Source organism: Artemia sp. Qi Xiang Cuo, chromosome 5 (genome assembly GCF_049724085.1).
Source record: "Artemia sp. Qi Xiang Cuo chromosome 5, ASM4972408v1, whole genome shotgun sequence".
In the NCBI taxonomy this organism is placed as follows: domain Eukaryota; kingdom Metazoa; phylum Arthropoda; class Branchiopoda; order Anostraca; family Artemiidae; genus Artemia; species Artemia sp. Qi Xiang Cuo.
In genome coordinates this window covers 72,688,857-72,701,683 of record NC_142798.1, presented here as the reverse complement: position 1 = coordinate 72,701,683, position 12,827 = coordinate 72,688,857, and the positions used below count along the sequence as shown (strand labels likewise).

At 37.4% G+C, this 12,827-nt stretch overlaps 1 long non-coding RNA gene across 1 annotated transcript in view; it reads right to left on the bottom strand.

Moving 5' to 3' along the window:
• Positions 1-7,829: 7,829 nt before the first annotated feature.
• The window catches only part of LOC148952490 (uncharacterized), a 63,614-nt gene continuing 58,616 nt past the window's right edge, over positions 7,830-12,827 (bottom strand). The window contains exon 3 of the long non-coding RNA XR_016141770.1: positions 7,830-7,865. This is a non-coding gene — a long non-coding RNA (uncharacterized LOC148952490). The remainder of the gene's footprint in view (positions 7,866-12,827) is intronic.

Sequence of the window (12,827 nt, the reverse complement as noted above, 5' to 3'; positions counted from 1 at the left end):
TGACTCTTAAAAAAGAACTAGAACTTTCAATATACAATCAAATGAGCCTCCTCTAAAGCTTATAAGACTTTCCATTTGGACCTTTTATATCCCAGAGCACAACTTACAACCTGTGTCCCCAGGCTCTGAGGGGTAGTATCAACCCCGAAGGCTTTATTATTTGATCTTTGTACTGTTTTCAACGAAATGGCTATCTCAAAATTTTATATAAGGTGCATTTGGGGAAAAGAGAATGTGAGGCGGGGATGCTAGTTGCCCTTCGATCACTTTTAACTCTTAGAAAGGACACTAGAACTTTTAATTTCAAGTCAAACGAACCTACTTTGAAGTTTATACAACCATTCCTTCAATAAAAAACCTTATATTTTATAGCCCTTGCCCTGAGGACTTTGGGGTAGGGGTTGTCATTCTCACTTACATAATTGCTGAAGCCTTCAACTATGGTGAACGAAATGGCTATCTTAAAATATTAACTGTATGTGTTTAAGGAAATGATGGGCAAGGGCGGAGGGGGGGGGGGAGTTGTTGCTCTCTTATCACTTTTGATTATTAAAAATGAACTGAAACTTTCAATTTCCAATAAAATGAGTTTCCTCCGAAGTTAATTCAACCATCCGTTCCATAAAAACCTTATACGTTAATAATAGGTAACTAGTATAATTTATAGCCCTTTCCCAGAGGGCTTTTGGGGGGGGGGTTGTCATTCCCAAAGACATAATTTCTGAAACTTTCAACTAGGATTAACTAAATGGCTATCTCGAAATGTTGACTATGTGTGCTTGGGGAAATGATGAGCTTTGGGGGAGGGGGGCTAGTCACCCTCTTATAACTTTTGACTCTTAAAAGGGAACTAGAACTTTCAGTTTCAAATCAAATGAGCCTCCTCCGAAGTCAATACAGCCATTCATTCCATAAAAACCTTTTATGTTGACAATGTGCAGCTAGTATAATTTATAACCCGTGCCTTAAGGGCTTGCGGGGGGGCTGTCATCCCCAAAGACGTAATTGCCGAACCTTTGAACTTTGTTAAACAAAATGGCAATCTCGAAATTTTGATTGTATGTGCTTGGGAAAATAATGGGCGGGGGGGGGGAGGGAGCTGGCTGCCCTCCAATCACTTTTAACTTTCAAAAACAGCACTAGAACTTTAAATTTTCAACCGAATGAGTTCCTTTTGAAATTTTTACGACAATTCCTACGATACAAATTGCCTTTGTCAGAAAAAAATAACACATTTTGCCCACATCATTCTTATATATACACACACAAACATATATATATATATATATATATATATATATATATATATATATATATATATATATATATATATATATATATATATATATATATATTATATGTTGATTTAAGTGTTAACCTTGTTTAAATAATTTGTTCGAAAAGTGGATGAAGAATTCTGTTTTCTAAGAAATCGACGCTGGCAGTATTTCCTGTGGATAATCTTTATCAAGTCAGCTGTATTCTAAGAATGAATTAATATAACCAAATCAATCCATAGTACATCGATCTTGAAGAATTGTGGCTTAAGAGCTCTATATGCTCATTGTTCATAACTAAACAGATTTTGTATCTCTAATGAATATCAAGTCTAAGAGTTGGCCCTTTATGTTTTGTTTTTGTTTATTTATCACAAGTCTTTGATCAGGTTTTAATTAAAGTATTAGTCTACAAAAGTAATAGTGGTCCTCTATAATATATTTTAATATGCAAAACAATCTTTAGTTATATTGTTATGGAAATTCCATTTTTTAGAATTTCGATTATATTTTTGGTAAAGGAATTTTGGTACTCCTGTATTAAATGCACTCTCTTATATACTGCAATGGAAACCAGTCACTAACAATCTGTTTTTGATGGCTTAATTCAAGGCACCGCTATAGGGTAATACAATGTATAGCGTGGTTTTTATTGCGTATACGATATTTAAACTGTTGTTTTTTGGAGTTTAGGGGCGGAAAGGTACCTAGGTTAGGTTAGCTTACGTAATAATGTATGCTATGCTTTACCCCCCCCCCCTAATGTGCAATTATATAGCCCAAACTTGTTTCTAAACTATTATATATTCATCCTATTTTGTTTTATTTCATTAGCATTAACCTAACTAGCACTATATAAAAGAGTGCGTTTAATACAGGAGAACCGGAATTTTCAATATTTTTCTGTGAACAGGACAGCCAAAAAAAAAATGACTTTTTGTGTGTGCGGAACAAAATAAAACATATCAAATACAAGAAATATTCAAATAAATCGTAATTGTTCTGAAATTACATTTGATGTTCTTGTCAGACAATTGTTACGTGCTCAAGGACCCCCCCCCCCCCGATAAATCTCAAACAAAAGAACAGTCTTCCAACGCATACAAAATTCTCCAAATTATCTATTTTTATTACTAAGGATAAAAATTATAAATGTCAGTGAAGGCAGTATCCAGGGGGGGGGGGTTACGAGTTTGAACCTCCACCATCCCCGAAATTTTGGCCCGGCTCATAAAAAACGTAGACAAAAATTCATATAAAAAAATTTTGATGAGTTTTTTTAAAGCTTTTTTTTGCACCAAAAATATCCCCCCCCCCCTGAAAAAGATCCTGGATACGCTCTTAAAGTCAGTTACTTATTCTTCGTATAAAAATTATCTAAGTTATTTTTTCTTGCATTCAACACCTGCTTGATTTTTTACTTTTAACGATGTTTTGTTTAAGTTTGTGTAATTTTCATATAAACGAGATATTATGACTACCTAGTTGTGTCTAATCCTTTTAAATACTTAAAAAGATGTGTCCCGTTTCTTTTTGGTATTAATTAAAAAAAACTTTTTCCACAAAACAAGTTTTTCAAAGAAAAGTAAAGAACTCCATTAAACCAAAAATGAGCAAAAATAAAATCAAATAATCTACCAAGCAAGAAACTACCACAAATCAGCAACGATAAATAAATGAAACCCCAAAACGAACAGAAATTACAATAAGTAACCGAGTCAAACTCCAAACGAGCAGAAGTTAACATGAGTAGGGCTTAAAACACCCCATCCCTTCCTAAGGCCAGAACATAATTTGCTCTTTACTGAAAAATATAAATGTTTTTACTTTCATAACTTTAATAAATCAAATAATATTAACATTTTGATCACTTCATTTGTATTTTTTTCAGCAAAGTGCAAATTACTTTCTGGCCTTGGGAAGGCATGGGGATTTTAAGCCCTACTCATGTTAATTTCTGCTCGTTTGGAGTTTGACTCGGTTATTTATTGTAATTTCTGTTCGTTTTGGGTTTTCATTTATTTATCGATGTTGATTTGTGGTAGTTTCATGCTTGGTAGATTATTTGATTTTATTTTTGCTCATTTTTTGCTTAATGGAGTTCTTTACTTTTCTTTGAAAAACTTATTTTGTGGGAAAAGTTTTTTTAATTGATTTCTGTTCGTTTTATATTGACATAGTCTTTTCAGGGAAAAAGAAAATAATACTTTAAATCTCTCCTTTTTTTAAGACTTTATTGTTGTACCTGCTATTTGTATGCTGGAGAAAAATTTTCAGCAATTTTTAACAACATACACCCTTTTAAAAATCTTGACGCAAATAGTAGTGTTTAATTTAGTTTCATACATCCTCTAGCAGACCTGAAATAGGAAACTTGGTACAATTCGCAAAAAAAAATCTGTTTACTTTCTTTGTTAGCTTAGATACACTTGCACTATTTTGATTTGATTAAATTTTAAATGCAGAAGTAGCCCCGAAAGTTTAAAAATAATACCCTGAGGCATTCTTGGGATGGCTGAGATGCCTTATTGGTAATTAGCATTAACACAGTGCATTTTGATTTAATCGTAAGGCAGCCTTTAGTTTTTAAACATAATGGGCAAATGGGAGGGTGTGCGTGGAAGGGGGACTAGTTGCCCTCCAATCACTTCCAACTATTAAAGAGGGCATTAAACGGGGTTACTTTGAACTAAAAGTGCCTTTTTTTTCTCCTTTATTTCGCAATAAATTTTGTAAATGGTAACATAACAACCTAGAAACACATTTCCATATGTATTTCTGACCGCTGAAGAGGGTGGACGTTACGGATTTTTTCTATCTCTTCCCACATGCCCATGATTTTTTTTTTGAAAATTTGAATTGGTTAAATTCATGGCCAACTTTAAACGACGTTATTTAATTTTATGTACTGTTCATGTAGTTTCCTAAATTGTTCAAAGTCGGCCATGCTTTCGGTAAGTTTGAACAACCACTTTTTTACAGACTTTTTCCTCTAAGATTCAGTGTAAAAAAAGGTCACTTATATTGAACAAAATTAAAAAGAAATACAGAAAATTAGACTAAGATTATGTCAAAAAACCGAACTTGCAGAAAAATCCCGGAGAACCGGGGGCTAGAATTTGTGCTCTTTGCAAATTTTTTTGTACGACTTCGTAACTTCACGGTGCCCTGCAATTTGGAAGGGGCCATGTCCTTTTCGAACGAGTGGTCCAGCGAAAACATATCTTTCTTCAACAAAACTGACATCACCTTTCTTGGGCCAGTTGTAACTGAAGTCAGCATTGCTCAGACGTTCCATAAATTTGAACTTCACCATCCCCTCATCTGGAAAGTCTTCTGTTCGCCCAATGTAGAAATATTTCCAATAGAACACAGCATAGAAGTCAGACAGTTTAATTGGGAGACCTGAGTCCTTTTTACAAGTAGAATTGTCACCACCCTCATGTTCACTGTTCTGGGCTTCATCCCAAATTCCCAACTAAGTTCACTGGAATCGTCGCACAGTTTTTCTGGCAAGTTGCCCGATGCGTCGTCAGATGAGCAGTCTAGATTCAGGACTTCTCGTAACTTTTTTTCAGCTCCCTTTCCTTTATTCTGCTTCATTTTAGCTTTGCCAGATTCCACTTCACTCGTCCTTGAATCCGCAAGATCTTCATCTTCTCTGTTAATCGATTCAGCTGGTGATTTTCTGGGAGCCTTGCTAAGCTTTGTTCGCTTACGTGACACAGTACCAACAGTGACAAACTGCCTTTTTTCAAAGTAAGACAGAATCACCAACTGCCTCACGGATTTCGTCATTTGATCGCCTATCGGGAACCTTTTCGATGCAACGCTTTCTGTCAAAGCATGCTGTGAACCCATTTTGAAGGTTGACATTGTCATCCTTTGCCAGCTAATCCCAGAGGAGCTTCAATAGCTTTGGAAACACCTTCTTTCGGACTGAATTTTCGGCAGGGTTTTGATCTTGTATTCTTCGAGGGTTCTTCTCCAGATTCGTTTTGTCAGCCCAAAGAATGAAGGCTATTCTTTTACATATTCTATTTTATAATATTTCAATAAAAACTTATATGCCCCCAGGGTATAACTTATAACCCTTGCCCTGAAGACTGTGGGGGGAGTGTCCTGCTCAAAGGTATAATTTCCTGAACTTTAAACTGCGTGGAGCAAAACGGCTATCTAAAAATTTTGATTCGATATGTTTGGGGAAATGGTGGGCGTGGAAGGGGTGTTAGTCACTCTCCAATCACTTTCAACTATTAAAAATGGCCCTAGCCCTTTCAATATCAAATCAAATGAGCCCTTTTGAAGTTTCTACAACAAAACTTTCAATAAAACCTTATATGCTCCCAGGGCATAACTTACAACCCTTGCCCTGAGTACTGGGGGGGGGGGGGGATGTGTCATTCTCAAAGACCTAATTTCCAAAACTTTAAAATACGTTTAACAAAATGGCTATCTGAAAATTTTGATTGGATGTGTTTAGAGGAATGGTGGGCGTGAGAGGGGGATTAGTTACCCTCCAATCACTTTCGACTATTAAAAAGGGCACTAGCCCTTTCAATTGCGAATTGAATTAGCCCCTTTTGAAGTTTTACAACAACTCTATCTGCAAAAAACTTATATGCCCCCAGGGCAGAACTTACAACCTTTGCCCTTGGGGCTCTGGGGGGTTGTCATCCTTAAATACATAATTTCCAGAACTTTCAACCACTTTGAACGAAGTGGATACCTCTCAACTTTGATAAAATGTTTTTGGAGAAATGGTGGGCGTAAGAGGGGGGTTAATTACTCTACTCACTTTCGACTATTAGAAAGGGCAATTTCAATTTCCAATCAAATGAGCCGCTTTTGAAATTTCTAATTTGAAATTTCCCCAGGCCATAACTTACAACTCTTGCACTGAGGGCTCTTAGGGGGTTATCATCCTAAAAGACCTTATTTCAAGAACTTTCAACTACGTTGAACAAAATGGATATCTAAAAGTTTGATTGGATGTGTTTGGGAAAATGGTGGGCGTGAGAGGGGCGTTAGTCGCTCTCTAATCACTTTCAAGTATTAAAAAAGGCCCTAGCCCTTTCAATTTCCAATTGAATAAGCCCTTTTCAAGTTTTTACGCTTTCAATAAAAACCTTATACGCCCCCAGGGCATAACTTACAACCCTTGCCCTGATGGCTGTGGGGGGAGGGGTTGTAATCTTTAAAGACATATGTTCAAGAACTTTCAACTATGTTGAATAAAACTGCTCTCAAAAATATTAATTGTATCTGTTTTGAGAAGAGTTGGGCGTGAGAGGAAGATTTGCTACCCTTAAATCATTTTCGACTATTAAAAAGGGCACTATCCCTTTGAATTTCCACACGAATGAGCCCTTTTTCAAGTTTCTACGACAAAGATTTCAATAAAAACCTTTATATGCCCCCAGGGCATAACCTATAACCCTTGCACTGAAGACTGTGGGGGGAGTGTCCTGCTCAAAGGTATAATTTCCTGAACTTTGAACTGCATGAAACAAAATGGCTATCTCAAAATCTTTATTGAATGTGTTTGGGAAAATGGTGGGCGTTAGAGAGGCGTTAGTCGCTCTCCAATCACTTTCGACTATTAAAAAGGGCACTACCCTTTGAATTTCCAATGGAATGAGCCCCTTTTGAAGTTTCTACGACAACGCCTTCTATAAAAACCTTATATGCCCCCAGGGCATAACTTAAAACCTTTGCCCTGAGGGTTGTAGGGGAGTGTCCCCCTCAAAAACATTTTTTCTATCTGGAAATCAACTACGCTGAACAAAATGGCTATCTAAAAATTTTCATTGGATGTGTTTGGGGGAATGAAGGGCGTGGGGGGGGGGGGTTAGTTGCCCTCCAATCACTTTCAACTATTAAAAAGGGCACTAGAACTATCAATTTCCAATCGAATGAGCCCCTTTTGAAGTTTCTACGACGATTGCTTCCATATGAAGTGCCCTGCTCTAAAGGACAAAAATAATAAGTGCATTTTGCCAACATAGTTCTTATATGCCCCCAGGGAATAACTTACAACCCTTTCCCCAAGGGTTGAGGGGGAGTGTCCTCCTCAAAAACATATTTTTTATTTGGAAATCAACTACGCTGAACAAAATGGCTATCTAAAAATTTTGATTCGATGTGTTTGGGGGAATGATGGGCGTGTGGGGGGGGGGGGGGGGGCTAGTTGCCCTCCAATCACTTTCGACTGTTAAAAAGAACACTAGCCACTCCAATTTCCAATTGAATAAGCCCTTTTCGAAGTTTTTACAACTCCTTCGATACGAAGTGCCCGGGTATGGAGAAAAAAAACACATTGCGCCCACATCGTTCTTTACTTAGGCAGCGCTAGCGCGTTGCCTATGATTATCTCGACCTTTTTAGTATTTAACTATCTTTAAAAATTTTATGATATCATCTTAAGAAACGGCTGTTTTTGGGATTTATTACAAAATCCTTCTAGGAAACTAATAGAAAGATGAAAAAGCTATACAAAAAAGGTTAAAAAAAAAACAAATCAAACAGAAAAGGTTCAAAGACGAAACTTACTTTGGCATTCCTGTGATATTGAGCCGGGAATAATTCCTAAAAATAAAATCTGATAAGCTAATGTATTAACTTTTTTGGCAAAAAGTCCAAAAAAGTAAAAAAAAAGGGAAAAGACTGTGGCAGGTGTACCACTTTCATCTAAAGATTAAGTTTTAGTTATGTACTATCTTTGGAATTTCTCTTGAAGCGTAAAACGCTACAGATAAAACTAGAAAGAGCATGGGAAATCAATGTTTTGTCTGGCCACAAATTTTGTGTGAGCGTTTCCTCACGTTTTCTGACCTGAAGGACCTTGTGACGTTTAAAGCAGGACAAAATACATCCTAAGAACCATCTTTTCCTTTGCCATGGATCAGTAACTTTGCTTAAAACTAGCCAGACAACTTTTTTTTCACTTATTTATATTTTAATTAATAACCAATCATGCATAAATTCACCTAATAATTAGCATTAGCTTAGAAACTTGACTATACGGTTTTAAATTAGGACAAGTTTAATTATCATTGTGTATTCATTTTTATTAGGAGATATTCATGTTACTTATTGAACTCTAGGTATGTGAACACAACTTAAAAAAAGTAAAAAAAAGTAGAAAAGTTATGGACAAATTAGAAACCGGAACTAAACATTAATTGGTTGATTACTAAACTTTGCTTCGATTGGTGGGTATTTATGTACTATCTGCAACACACGCGAAAAGTGAATTTTGGTTAAAGCTAATGAAATAAAACAAAATAGGATAAAAATTTAATAGTTTAGAAAAAATTTCGGCTATATATTTGCACCTCAGGGGAGGGGGGGGAGTAAAGCACAGCAGATATTAAATACGTAACCTAACCTAAACTAGGTGCCTTTTCCCCCTAAACCCCGAAAAACAAAAGTTTAAATGTTGTAAACGCAATGAGAAACCACACTTGTACAGAACCCCAAGGAACAAGACAATAACAGACAACTTTCAAATTGAAAGTTCTAGTGCCCTTTTTAATAGTCAAAAGTGATTGGACGGCAAACAGCCCAATCCCCCAGCCCATAATTTCCCCAAACACATCCAATCAAAATCTTGAGATAACAAGACAATAACAGACAACTTTCAAATTGAAAGTTCTAGTGCCCTTTTTAATAGTCAAAAGTGATTGGACGGCAAACAGCCCAATCCCCCAGATCATAATTTCCCCAAACACATCCAATCAAAATCTTGAGATAACCATTTTGTTTGGCGTAGTCGAAAGGTCCAGTGATTGTGTCTTTAAGGACGACAATCTCTCCCCCACAATCCTCAGGACAAGGGTTGTAAGGTATGCCCCGGGGTATATAAGGTTCTTATGAAAAACTTGGTCGTATAAACTTCTGAGGAGGCTCATTGGATTGGAAATCAGAAATTCTAGTGTCGTTTTCAAGAATCAAAGTGATCGGAGGGCAATTAGCCCATGTCTCTCATGTCCTTTTTTCCCCAAATGCACCCGATACTTATTTTGAGATAGTCATTTGTTCAAAAAATGGTCCAAAGATCAGATAACAAGGCTTTGAGTTGATACAACCCCCCAGACTCTGGAAACAGGAGCTGTAAGTTATATCCCGGGGGTATATAAGGTTTTTATGGAAGGGGTGGGCGTGTGAACTTTAGAGGCTCTTTGATTGGTAATGTAAAGCTCTAGTTCCCTTTTAAGCGTCAAAAGTTATGGAGGGCAACTAGCCCCCCTCCCTGATACCGTTTTCCCCCAAAAGTATCTGATCGAACTTGTGAGATAGACATTTTGTTCACAATAGTCCAAAGAGCATATAACAATGCTTTCAAGGGGACACAGCCCCTTAGAGCCCGGGCAAGGGTTGTAAGTTATGCTTCGGAACATTTAAGAATTTTATGGAGTGGGTGGTAGTATAAACTTTGGATGGGGCTCATTTGATTGGAAGTCGGAAGTTCGAGTGTTCTTTTTAAGAATCAAAAGTAAATGGAGGGTAATCAGACCCCCTCCCCTTTGCCTGTCATTCCCCAAAAAACATCCGATCAAAATTTTGAAAGAACTATTTTGTTCACTATTGTGGAAAAGACCAGTACTAATGTTTGTGGGGATGTCAACCTCTCCATTGTCGCCAGGGCATGGGTTGTAAGTTAGGCAATTCACTCATTGTTTAAATATAGTAGATGTTATTGAAAAAAGTGTTCATTTTTGAACTTTACTTTTCAAAAAGACGAAGGACATTCATATGAGCCTTTCAGAGAATGTTGAGGGGATTGTTGAACCAAATCAAAACACATCATGTGTATACAGATTGTCAAAAGGGTATAATTCTTGAATGATTAAGTGTATTGATTTGGAACTTTCAAGAAATGATAAGGGAGATGATCAAAAAGGCAATGTTTGCATGCTATTACTTCTACTACACCTACCACCACTAATGCTACTACCACTACTATTACTACTACCACACAAGTCGAAATTTGAGCCAAATCAAAAGGTGCTATGTATAAGTACCTTGTCAAAAGAGCCTATCTCAAAAATTGATTTGGGTATTATGTCGGAACTTTCAGTGAATGCTTGAAGGGGAAGATTTTTTTTTACCAAATGGCAATATGTGCACGCTCCTGTCACTGCTACTATTACTTCTTTTTTTACTACTGCTACTACTACTTCAACCACTGTTATAACTACTTGTAAGGCTAAGAGCATTGAGATGAAATTTTCAAGAAGTATATGAACATACATGTTATTAACATATCAGCAATGCCATTGTAATGGATAATTGTTTTAAATTGAAACTTCCAGGACTTGATGAGAGGGATGTTCAACTGACCAAAAGGTAATGCGTTAATCCTGCTGCTGCTACTAGTACTACCACTATTACAATTAATACTGCTACTAGTAATACCAATACTACTATTGCGACTACTTTACAACTATGCCTAAGGGAAAGAAGGTGAAATGTTCAAGGAATTGTGAGGGGGAAAAGGTGAACTGAATCACAACACGCTGTCTGTATGCAGGAAAGTATTTATATCCTAATGCTTCTGCTGATACTCACACTATTACTACTGCTATTATTGTTACTACTTCTACTGCTACTACTACCACTAAAGCAAAGGCAGTACTATTATTTCTACTGCTATTACTGCTACTGCTGCTACTAAAACTAAGGGTATTAACGCAGAAGTTTTGGGAAATATTTAAACTGTGTGGAACTAAATCGAAACACACTATGCCGACACGGGTTGTCGAGAGGACGCATCAGAAATGCTTTAGTAGAGATGACCCTAAAGGTCCGATCCCTCACCCCTGCTGCCACCTACAACTTTTTTTAACACCAAATATGGGCATAGCCTCCCTAGGGAGAACACGTGGTTAATGGGGTCAATGACCTAAGTTTCCAAAGGTGTCGTGGTTGTTGATGATGTTGTAAGTGCACGCTCTCAGCGAATGTCAAGGTCGATGTTGTTAGTGTTGTTGTAAGTGTACACTCTCAGCGAATCTCGAGGTCAATGTTGTTGTTTTGGGCAAGTGCACGCTCTCAGCGAATGTTATGAGTTCCCAGAAATATGGAACACCTGTGCTGTCGACCTCAATTCACCTATCGTGAATCAATAATTCCCCTTAAAAACAACAAATTAATTCCCCTTTCTTGACAGATCAATCAACCAATGACATCATCTGTCAGAACTTAAAAATTTTCACCTAGAAACGATTCTCCAGTAATAGATCCAAGTCATTAATGTCTTTGCCTCGGAAACAACTCTACTGGTCAAACTCCAAAAGATATTAATAACCAAACGCCATGGGAACAATTCTCCAAGAAACATCTTAGTGATGAATTGTTTTAGTACGGGAATCAGGTCTCTTAGTAATTTGAAATGCGTCAGCGCAGAGATGCCAAAAACAAATGGAACACGCTGAAACTACGTTTAGGGATTATTTGGGCAAAACCGTTTTAGACAGGTTATGGAATTATTTCGGCGAAACAGTTAGAGACATTTTAAAAGATGATTTAAAAGATGATTTTAGAAGAGGATTTGAGAGTGAAACTCTGTGGTCCTTATACCACACAAGTTCCATTTGAACAGTGTTGTGAGGTCCCCTACCACAACCCCAAAGGGTTCCGATCTCCCCACCCCAACCCCGAAGGAAGTCCCCGGTCCTCAAAGGTACTCCGGGTTCCGAAAGGGTCCCCAGCACCCCAAGGGCTCCTGAGCCACCATTTTAATACTTTTTAAGGCTTTATTATATCTTTTCAGAACAAATTATTATTTTAGGGACTTATTTCGGCGAAACAGTTAGAGAAATTTTAAAATATGATTTTTGAAGAGATTTTAGAAGAGGATTTGAGGGTGAAACTCTGTGGTCGTTATAATACACAAGTTCCATTTGAACAGTGTCGTGAGGTCCTCTACCCCAACCCCAAAGGGTTCCGATCCCCCAACCCCAACCCTGCAGGAAGCGCTTGGTCCTCAAAGGTCCCCCCAAGCACCCAAAGGACCACCCGGCCCTCAAGGGTCCCACAGACCCTCAAAGGCTCTCCCCAAGCCCCGTCTTTCGTTGATGTGTGTTGTCTGAAACTTATGATTTGGGATATGTAAATTACTATTTCGGACTTTTAAGAGCTATGATTCTTAGTCCCTCATAGGTGTTTGTTGTCTGAAACCTATAGTTTGGGATGGATGGATTGCAATTTTTGACTTTTCTGAGCTGGATTTCTGAGCCGTTCATAGGTGTTTGTTGTCTGAAACCTATAGTTTGGGATGAGTAGTTTGCTATTTTTGACTTTTCTGAGCTAGGTTTCTTAGCCATTCATAGGTATGTGCTGTCAGAAAATTATGATTTGGGATGTGTAGTTTGCTTTTTGGACTTTTCAGAGCTATGATTCTTAGTCCCTCATAGGTGTTTGTTGTCTGGAACTTCTAGTTTTGGCTGAATAGTTTGCTATTTCAGGCTTTTCTGAGCTAAGGTTTCCTAGTATTTCGTAGGTGATTGTTGTCTGAAACTTATGATTTGGGATATGTAAATTACT